Raw genomic sequence first — 9,976 nt, 5'->3', positions numbered from 1 at the left:
TGAGACAGAGTCTCTCACTTTGTCACCCAGGCTGGAGTGCAGTGATGTGATCTTGGCTCTGCTGCCTCTGCCTCCTGGGTTCAAGTTATTATGCCTCAGTCTCCTGAGTAGCCAGGGTTACAGGTGTACACCATCACACCCAGCTCTTTTTTTGTATTTTTAATAGAGATGAGGTTTCGCCATGTTAGCGAGGCTGATCTTGAACTCCTGGCCTCAAGTGATCCACCCACCTCAGCCTCTCAAAATGCTGGGATTACAGGCATGAGCCACCACACACAGCCTCTGAAACTCCTTTTATTGATTTTACAATCTATAAAGGGAGCAGAATTAGCTCCTGGCATGGAGAGTGTTTGAAGGACTTCTACCCCCTTCCCTATACCAATGAAATAGAACACCCCTTACATCCTTCTTTTACTAGGGAAGAAATTTCTTAATTTTAAAGTAAGTCACAGCCTAGGAATCTGAAATTATGTATAGAAAATAAGATATAAGATTAGTTCTCTATGTAGAAAAACAGAGAGCAGCTGTTCAACCTAAGTTAATGTAGTGATTCTCAACTTGACTACGTATTGCAATCACCTTTAAAAAAGCTTTAAAAAAATACGGATGTTTAGTCCCATTTCCAGAGATTCTTATTTATTACGTTTCAATGAGGCCTAGGCATTAGGATATTTTAAAACTCCTGGGGTGCTTTTATTATGCAACCAGGCTTGACAGCTAATAAGTTAGTAGATACATAAGATATAACTGTGCAAGACAACTTTTGTTTCTTTAATTGCTTCTTTGTTGAGGTTTTTTTCTTACTTTCTTGTCTGAATGGTGACTTATTTTTTAAGGGACAGGAAGTCACACACCTAGAAATGAGAGCGAAAATGAGAACAGATAATCGCAAATTAGTAGAATAAGTCTTTGTGTAAAGAAAGTTTGAGAGACAAAAGCACCTGATTTTCAGAAGTACATAAATATTCTCATGTTTTTATATATGAGAATACCCTCGCCCTCTATACCAGGGAATAGTAATAAGTAAGTGGAAATTGTACTGTTATTATCCTTATCTAGGAATAAAGCAGTAGCGACCATATCAGTACAGAAGGAATGAAGGCTAACAACAAAGAAGGTTTTCAGGCTTTTTGGAAACCAGGATTGGGTTGTTGAATTTTGCAGTGAGTTTGTCTGAATTCATTGGCAGATTCCTTTTAATAATCGGGCAACGTATTTTAGCAAGAGACATAACACACAATTTTTAGGGTCAGTTTCACCACTAAGTCTTAGGTTTCATAGCCTCTCAAATGCTATTGACAGGCTAAACCCTCTGGTTTGTATTATGAGTAGGCCACTTATTCCTACACGATGGAAGTGCTTATGAGTGAGTGTAAGTCACCATAAGAGACGTGATTAAGCCATTGTGTTTGATGTAAGTATTAACTATGTTAAATGTCCTAACAGCAGTAATCCAAAATAAAAAGACGCCTATATGTTTAGTGCTCTGTTCAAACAAATGATGCCAGCAGCCAAAACAGCATGAGCAACTTTTCTTGCAGTGGGGCTCTTTCTAGGTAAAGTGCACTTTCCTTGTCCTCAAGAGACAGGGAAAATATAGCTAAAGTAATGATCTTCAACTGCTGACAACTATAAAAAAGCAGTATCCCAAGGATACTAGTAAGGGACATAATGATATTTCTTTTCCAAGACTATAGTCTTATACATTGATTATATTAAAGGGAAATTCAAGGAAATGTGATTGAGCAATCAAATAAGCTAGCTTTGGTAGGTGAAGGTGAGTGTAGGTTGTTTAAGTTGGATAAGCCTATATTTTAGTCCTTCCCTCAGTATTTCACACACTTCTAGGTTCTCATTAAATATTACTAAAATAAGTAATGCAGAATATGATAAGTTTTGTTCAGGATAAGTGCTGTAAACTACCCACCAGGATCACTTCCTCTCTGTCTATAATCCAACAGTTATTTTTGGGTTATGGACCTAGACAGTAGGTTTCGCAAACAAGCAGCTTGAGAACCTTTCTAAATGTAGATGCATTTCTAAGGGGAATTCCAAATTAGGGAAATGCAAATTCCAAGCCTGAATTCCACAACTGCTGATATTCCTTAGCCATATGTATAATATGCATCTTGGATGCCGAAGCCAGAAAATGTTGCAGCTATTTATATGTTTTAAAAACTAAAATCAAAGTCTTGTCTAGTTTCCTTAATACTACACTAATGGTTCTTCACTATATTTTGTTAAAGTTTATTCATTTTTAATTTGTTTTAATATTATCCACTCAAATGAAGCATATTCTATATTCCAGGAGATTAGTACTGACATAGAATTTGATTATGAGCTTGGAATTACAATGCCCACAGTGTTTAGCATGTGTCTAATCATTGATGGAAATGTAAACATATTGTACATCTTGAGATAGTGCGGCACTAGGTCTGCATTTTTTTTATCTTTGAAAGTGTGTTTTTCAGTCACTTTCATAATAGAAATTCTGAGAATTAACATTCATTAAAGCCATGTTTCAGCATTAAAGCATGACCTGATACATGATCTTGCACTGGGACCTTCTGAATAGATGCTTTCCATAGAATATACTTGACCTTAAGAAAAAACACAAACTTCAGTCTCAAAATGTTAGTTGTTATGCCGGGTGCAGTGGCTCACGCCTGTAATCCCAGCATTTTGAGAGGCTGAGGCAGGAGGATCACCTGAGGTCAGGAGTTCAAGAACAGCCTGGCCAACGTGGTGAAACTTCATCTCTACTAAAAATACAAAAATTAGCCAGGCATGGTGGTGGGTGACTGTATCCCAGCTACCCAGGATGGTGAGGCAGGAGAATCTCTTGAACCTAGGAGGCGGAGGTTGCAGTGAGCCGAGATCATGCCATTGCACTCCAGCCTGGGTGACAGAACAAGACTGTGTCTCAAAAAAAAAAAAAAAAAAAATTGGTTGTTTTGTTTTTATTTCAGGCTTTTCCTTTTACTCTTGAAATCTTATACCCTCTTTAAAGAAAAAGAAAAGCTTCCAATAGAGTAAGAGCTAGAAACTCACATTGTGGGTATCAAAACTCTGTGTTCTGTGGAGTATGTTAGCATCTCTTTCATCCAACAGCCTTTTTGGGTTTGTTGTTGTTGTTATGTGCCTTAGCCATGGCTGGCTGTCTCTGTTTCTGGGGCTTTGCAGAACTAGAAGACATTAAGAATTCACATACTTCTGTATAGCTAGGTTTCCATTCTGTGAGAAATACTAGTTTGGGACATTCAGTATTTGCACAGTGTTTTCTGAAGTCATTGGTTGCTTCTTTTTTCCCTGGGGTAAAAATCTGACTTTAAATTTCTTGTGTATATATCTGATCTTCTTCCAAATAGAATATATTCAGAAATGTTTTATTCTTTCACATGGCATCCAAATAGTAGCATTTCTGGATAGGGGATTTTTAAAAGGAGAGTGCTTTTGCTGTAACAAATGGGCACTAAGAAAAATAAAAATAAATAGTGAAGAGGAGACTGCCTAATTTCCAGGGCCAGGAGTTTTTAGTTTGCCCCAGGCAGAAGTCAGGGACATAAACAGGTGAGGAAATCATAGATCAATAAATGTTGTTATGGGTTTATTTTATATTTACTGAACCACCTATAGGATCTTTTTTTTTTTTTTTTTTTTTTTGTGAGATGGAGTCTTGCTTTGTCACCCAGGCTAGAGTGCAGTGGTGAGATCTCGACTCACTGCGACCTCTACCTGTTGGGTTTAAGCAATTCTTCCTCAGCCTCTGGAGCAGCTGGGATTACAGGTGCGCATCACCACGCCTGGCTGATTGTTGTATTTTTTAGAGATGGGCTTTCACCATGTTGGCCTGGCTGGTCTTGAGCTCCTGAGCTCAAGTAATGTGCCCAGCTCACCCTTCCAAAGTGTTGGGATTACAGGCGTGAACCACCTTGCCTGGCCACCTATAGGATCTTGGCTGTCGAGTGTACGTACTAGGGGAACACATAATCCCTGTGCATTTGGGATGGTGGTATTCAGCTGGATGCCAGCCAGAACTTTTCCTGCCACCACCAGTTTGACCATGGTTAGGGACTCCTCTCCATATTCTAGTAGCAAAGAGCTTTTAACTTATTACAGATGACTTATCTCTGGGTCTTCTTTTTTGAGTTTCATTCCTGTTGAATCAAGCAACTGAGTTTGTATGTAATTTAAGGAAATAAGCCACTTGATACTTTCCTATGCAATAAAAAGTACTTGGAAAGACAACTTAGGCTGTAGGTGGCGTAATTGTTAAATACTGAAATCCAGACAAATCTTGAACTGTACCAATATATGATAATAATGCAATACAGAATTAAATCCAAATAATCCATACATAATAACATTTGAGACACTGGGTTGTGTACCTTGCTCAGTCAGCTATCCAAGTGCAGTACCTCACTGGGGAAAGATTTATTCTGAGCAGACATTCTGTCATCTATGAGTTGGCCTCTCTTCGAAATCCAGGTTACCTTTGGAAGCTATGATTCTGAATATACTGGGAAGCTGGGTATTCTGAAAATGCCCCACAGAATGAAAAGCAAATTAGGGTCAGCACACTTGATATCTGAAGCTGCCTGCTTGGCCCTCTTCCAAGTGTACTTTACTTCCTTTTGGGAAAAAAAGAAAGAAAAGAAAATCGGGACCGCTGTCAACTACAGTTCTTATTCAGTCTTAGGAATTATAAAAGGAAATTTGTCAGCCTACAACCATACTGTGTATAATCCTTTTAATTCTTTTTTCCTCCATGCTACCTTTGAGCAAGGCATTAATGCTAGACAGATGCAGATATCAGATGATTGTTTGGCTTTAAGGAATGTATCTAGTGGCGGAGACATATACATACAAAAATACTTGTCAGCGAACCCTGATACTAGTGTCAAAATGAAGCATGAACAGAGCTGAGGATAGCAAGAAGGATATGTTTATTTCTGATTCGGTCATTCTTGAGGAAGGCATCACATGGACAGTGACATCTGAACTTAAGAACAAATAGAATGTCAACCATCAGGGACAAAGGAATTTGAGACTAAGGAAGCCACATGTAAAAAGACAGAGATGGAAAGGTACAAGAGTAGTCTATTGTGACTGGAACATATGGCATAGGAGAGGGAAATAACACGAGTAGGTTGAAGTCAGATTATTTTGGTCCCATGATTGCCTTATGGTAGTCTTGCTCCAACTCTGTATTTGATAAGGGAATTATGGCTGTCATATTTAATTCACTTGGCCCAATTTGCTTGGACTGCAGAAAAATTGTAATAGAGAGAGTAGCCTTTTTGCGGATGACATACCCCAAAGATGGAAAACAGAATGTCCAAGAAAATAAAGTTAGATCAGATCTGCAGGTTTGTGGATCATACTGAGTCCTTCCCCCAGATTGTTTTATCAGAATGAAACCTGGTTATAATGAAAGTCGTCGCAGCCAGCTTTGGAACAAAAGTTTCAGAATGAAATGTTGGTAATAGCATATGTAAACATTTGCCTTTGTTTTTTCAAGTGTCCAATTATCCTTTCTTTAAGATGGTGGTAGATCAGGTTATGGACAGAATGTATTAAGAATGTTAGGGTTATGCCAGGCACGGTGGCTCACGTCTGTAATCCCAGCACTTGGGAGGTTGAGGCAGGTGGATCACCTGAGGTCGGGAGTTCGAGACCATCCTGACCAACGTGGAGAAACCCCATCTCTGCTAAAAATACAAAATTAGCTGGGCATAGTGGCACATGCCAGTAATCCCAGCCACTCAGGAAGCCGAGGCAGGAGAATCGCTTCAACACAGGAGGCAGAGGTTGCGGTGAGCCAAGATCGCACCATTGCACTCTAGCCTGGGCAACAAGAGTAAAACTCTGTCTCAAAAAAAAAAGAAGCTTAGGGTTAACAGGACTCTCTTTTATTGTTGTCTTAGTAATGCTGATCATCCCTTCCATCTGGGAAACAGTAGAAGGGTTAAGCCAAGGACCCTGAAACCAATCTGCTTGAGTTCCAATCCTAGGTCTGCCACCTACTGCCTGTGTCACTTTAGGGATCTTACCTAACATTTGTAAAATAGGAGTGACAATGACAACACCTACCCTTACTACATACCCATAAAAATTTATAATCTTTTTTTTTTTAAAAAAAAAAAAAAGGAGGTGATTGGGAAGCTGTTGCAGAGCACATCATGAAGATTTTGATCATGATCTTTGATCCTGGGAGAAAAAATTAAAAGAGAAATTTTAATATTTAATAATGGCCGAGCATGGTGGCTCATGCCTGTAATCCCAGCACTTTGGGAGGCTGAGGCAGGCAGATCACAAGGTCAGGTACCAGCCTGACCAACACGCGAACCTCGTCTCTACTAAAAATACAAAAATTAGCCAGATGTGGTGGCAGGTGCCTGTAATCCCAGCTTCTCGGGAGACTGAGGCAAGAGAATCAATTGAATCCTGGAGGTGGAAGTTGTGAGCTGAGATCACACCACTGCACTTCAGCCTGGGCGACAGAGCGAGACTCCGTCCCAAAGAAACTGAAGCTAAATAAAAATACTCAATAGCACCTACCTTAAAAGTTGCCATGATTGGATAAACTTAACCAGGTAAAATAGAACAGTGACTGGCATTTAGTGAATACTCAGTAAAACTATCTATGCTGACAGCACTGTTTGCATGCCACTGATTAAAAAGTAGGGCTTACGGATGTGATCCTGTATGGATTGTTATGGATGTCATCTCTAAGTCTTACCTTTGAATCAGTGGCATACAAAGAACATTGTCTTCTCAACTTATATAGTAAAACAGTGGTTTCCAAACTGATAGGATGTGATAGAGGACCAGTAGATATTAAGCAAAGATGCTTAATATCTTCATCAGTTAACATAGTGATGCTTTTATTTATTTTATATACTAGAGGGGTTCTGTGTAAGAGTTTGCTTGAAGAAGGTGTTCTAATGCTTTAAACAATAGCATATGTTTGGCCGGGCACAGTGGCTTACACCTATAATTCTAGTACTTTGGAAGGCTAAGATAGGAGGATCACTTGAGCCCAGGAGTTCAAGACCATCCTGGACAACACAGCAAGACCCCTAACTCTACAAAAATTTAAATTAACAAATTAGCTGGCCATAGTAGTGCATGCCTATAGTTCCAGCTAATTGGGAGGCTGAAGGGAGAGGATCACTTGAACCCAGGAAATGGAGGCTGCAGTGATCCAAGATGATGCCACTATAATTCAGCCTATGCAATAGAGCAAGACCCTGCCTTAAAAACAAAACAAAAAAAACACTGTTCTACAATAGTGTTTTTCAACCTTAATGCTTTCGAATCAAATGCTATTAAAATGTACATTACACTCGGCATGGTGGCTCACGCCTATAATCGCAGCACTTTGGGAAGCTGAGGCGGTGTATTGCCTGAGGTCAGGAGTTTGAGATCAGCCCAACCAACATGGTGAAACCCCATCTCTGCTAAAAATACAAACTTAGCCACGTGTGATGGTGTATGCCTGTAATCCCAGCTACTTGGGAGGCTGAGGCAGGAGAATTGCTTGAACCTGGGAAGCAGAGGTTGCAGAGCCAAGATAGCACCTCTACACTCCAGCCTGGGCAACAGAGCAAGACTCCATTCAAAATAATAAAATTCAGATTACGATTTACTGGGTAAGTTGTGTGTCCCTCAGTTCTACATTTCTAAAAGACCTCAAGTAGTACCCATCTGAGGGCCATGCTGAATGGCAAGGTTCAAAGAGAAACTACCCTGCCTTCCCTTTCTAGTGATTGTTCTCAGTGCTGATATAGGCTGTCAGAATAATCTTTGAAGCCTTTTTCAGCTACAGCTTTATTGATGTATGCTTGATAAATAAAAATTCTATATATTTAAGGTAGACCATGGGATATTGTCTCTTTACAGATTTCACATATATGATACAATATTATTAGCTATAATCACCATGATGTACATTAGATCTTCAGGACTTTTTCATTTTGCATGACTGAACCTTTGTACCCTTTGACCAGCATCTCCCCATTGCCTGCAGCCCCTGGCAACCACCCTTCTACTCTCTACTTTTTTGAGTTTAACTTTTTAAGCTTACCCATGTAAGTGAAACCATGCAGTATTTTTCTTTCCATGTCTGGCATATTTCACTTAACATAATGTCCTTCAGGTTTATCCATGTTGATTTCCTTCCTTTTAAGGCTGAATAATACTGCAGTATATATATATTCATCTGTTTTGTTTGTTTGATTGTTTTGAAACAGAGTCACCCAGGCTGCAGTGCTGAGGCATGATCTTGGCTCACTGCAGTCTCAAACTCCCTGGGCTCAGGTGATCTTCCCATCTTGGCCTCGCCGGTAGCTGAGACTATAGGCACACACCAGCACACCCACCTAATCTTTGTATTTTCAGTAGAGATGGGGTTTCACCATTTTGGCCAGGCTGGTCTCAAACCCCTCACCTCAAGTGATCCACCTGCCTCAACCTCCAAAGTGCTGGGATTACAGGCATGAGCCACTGTGCCTGGCCAACCACCACACCTGGCCCTAATCTTTATCTTTTAGGTGTTTTCCTATGGAGTGCAATGGTGCCATTTCAGCTCACCGCAACCTGCACCTCTCCTGCCTCAGCCTCCCGAACTGCTGGGATTACAGGTGTCTGCCTCCACATCCAGCTAATTTTGTATTTTTAGTAGAGATAGGGCTTCTCCCTATTGGTCAGGTTGGTCTCTAACTCCCAACCTCAGGGGATCCTCCTGCCTCAGCCTCCCAAAGTGCTGGGATTACAGGGGTAAGCCGTCATGCCCAGCTCAGCTGTTTAACAGATCTTTCAGTGTCCATTTGCTTGCTTTTATGAGCTATTTACTGAAACAGAATCTAAATTTACTAAAGCATGAAATCCCACTGCTCATCTTAGTTTAAGAGCTAAGACTTGAAGCAGTGAAAGGGACTAATTCCCTCCTGTTGCCTCAGTAACAGGCTCTCTTTAATCAGGGTTGGTTTGATTATGGTCTAGGATTAACATCCCTGGGATTGTACTGACCTTGATATATAAATATATAAACAGCAAAATTTACTAGAAGATTCATTCGTCAGTGCTTTTACGTGGCTAGAATTTCAGTTTTAAAAGGCAAAAAAGGCTGGGCGCATTGGCTCATACCTGTAATCCCAACACTTTAGGAGGCCAAGGCAGGTGGATTACCTGAGGTCAGGAGTTCAAGACCAGCCTGGCTAGCATGGTGAAACCCCATCTCTACTAAAAACAGAAAAATTAGCCAGGCATGATGGCAGATGTCTGTAATCCCAGCTACCCGGGAGGCGAAGGTCGCACTGAGCAAAGATTGCGCTGCTGCACTGTAGCCTGGGCGACAGGAGCGAGACTCTGTCTCAAAAATAAAATGGGCAAAAGAGTGCCTATGCAGGAAGCCTATCTTTTTGCTAAAATTATAATCTGTGTTATGGGTGACTCTGTAAACTATCTTGATGTGGTCTAGTTCTTTCGTTGTTCTGATTGCAACATTCCATCACTAGATTAGCTGCCAAAGGTATAGCAAACTTCTAAGGACCGTCATCTTGCTATCATTTTATAAAGGACTTTGCTCAAGTCCTTTTTATCCAAAACACCCCTTACCTTTCTGCCATTAGCTCAGACCTATTATATAGCAATACCACTAAGTGTGAACTTGAAGCTCACTTTGAGTATTTTCTGCTCCCCTTTGATTATCAGAGCTCTTAAGGAACCACCCCAAGACAGAAAGAAATAGTAAAAAAATTAAAAATAAACCGAACATAAAACACAATGAAGAGGCCAGGCGCGGTGGCTCAAGCCTGTAATCCCAGAACTTTGGGAGGCCGAGGCGGGTGGATCACGAGGTCAAGAGATCGAGACCATCCTGGTCAACATGGTGAAACTCCGTCTCTACTAAAAATACAAAAAATTAGCTGGGCATGGTGGTGCGTGCCTGTAATCCCAGCTACTCAGGAGG

General features: G+C 40.6%; 1 protein-coding gene across 3 annotated transcripts in view; it reads left to right on the top strand.

The window, feature by feature from the left end:
- Positions 1-9,976, top strand: part of INO80 (INO80 complex ATPase subunit) — a 131,931-nt gene that overhangs the window by 93,404 nt on the left and 28,551 nt on the right. The window lies entirely within an intron of this gene.

The sequence above is a fragment of the Cebus imitator genome, unplaced genomic scaffold (genome assembly GCF_001604975.1).
Source record: "Cebus imitator isolate Cc_AM_T3 unplaced genomic scaffold, Cebus_imitator-1.0 Scaffold70, whole genome shotgun sequence".
Taxonomy (NCBI): domain Eukaryota; kingdom Metazoa; phylum Chordata; class Mammalia; order Primates; family Cebidae; genus Cebus; species Cebus imitator.
This window is presented reverse-complemented; position numbering and strand designations above follow the sequence as displayed.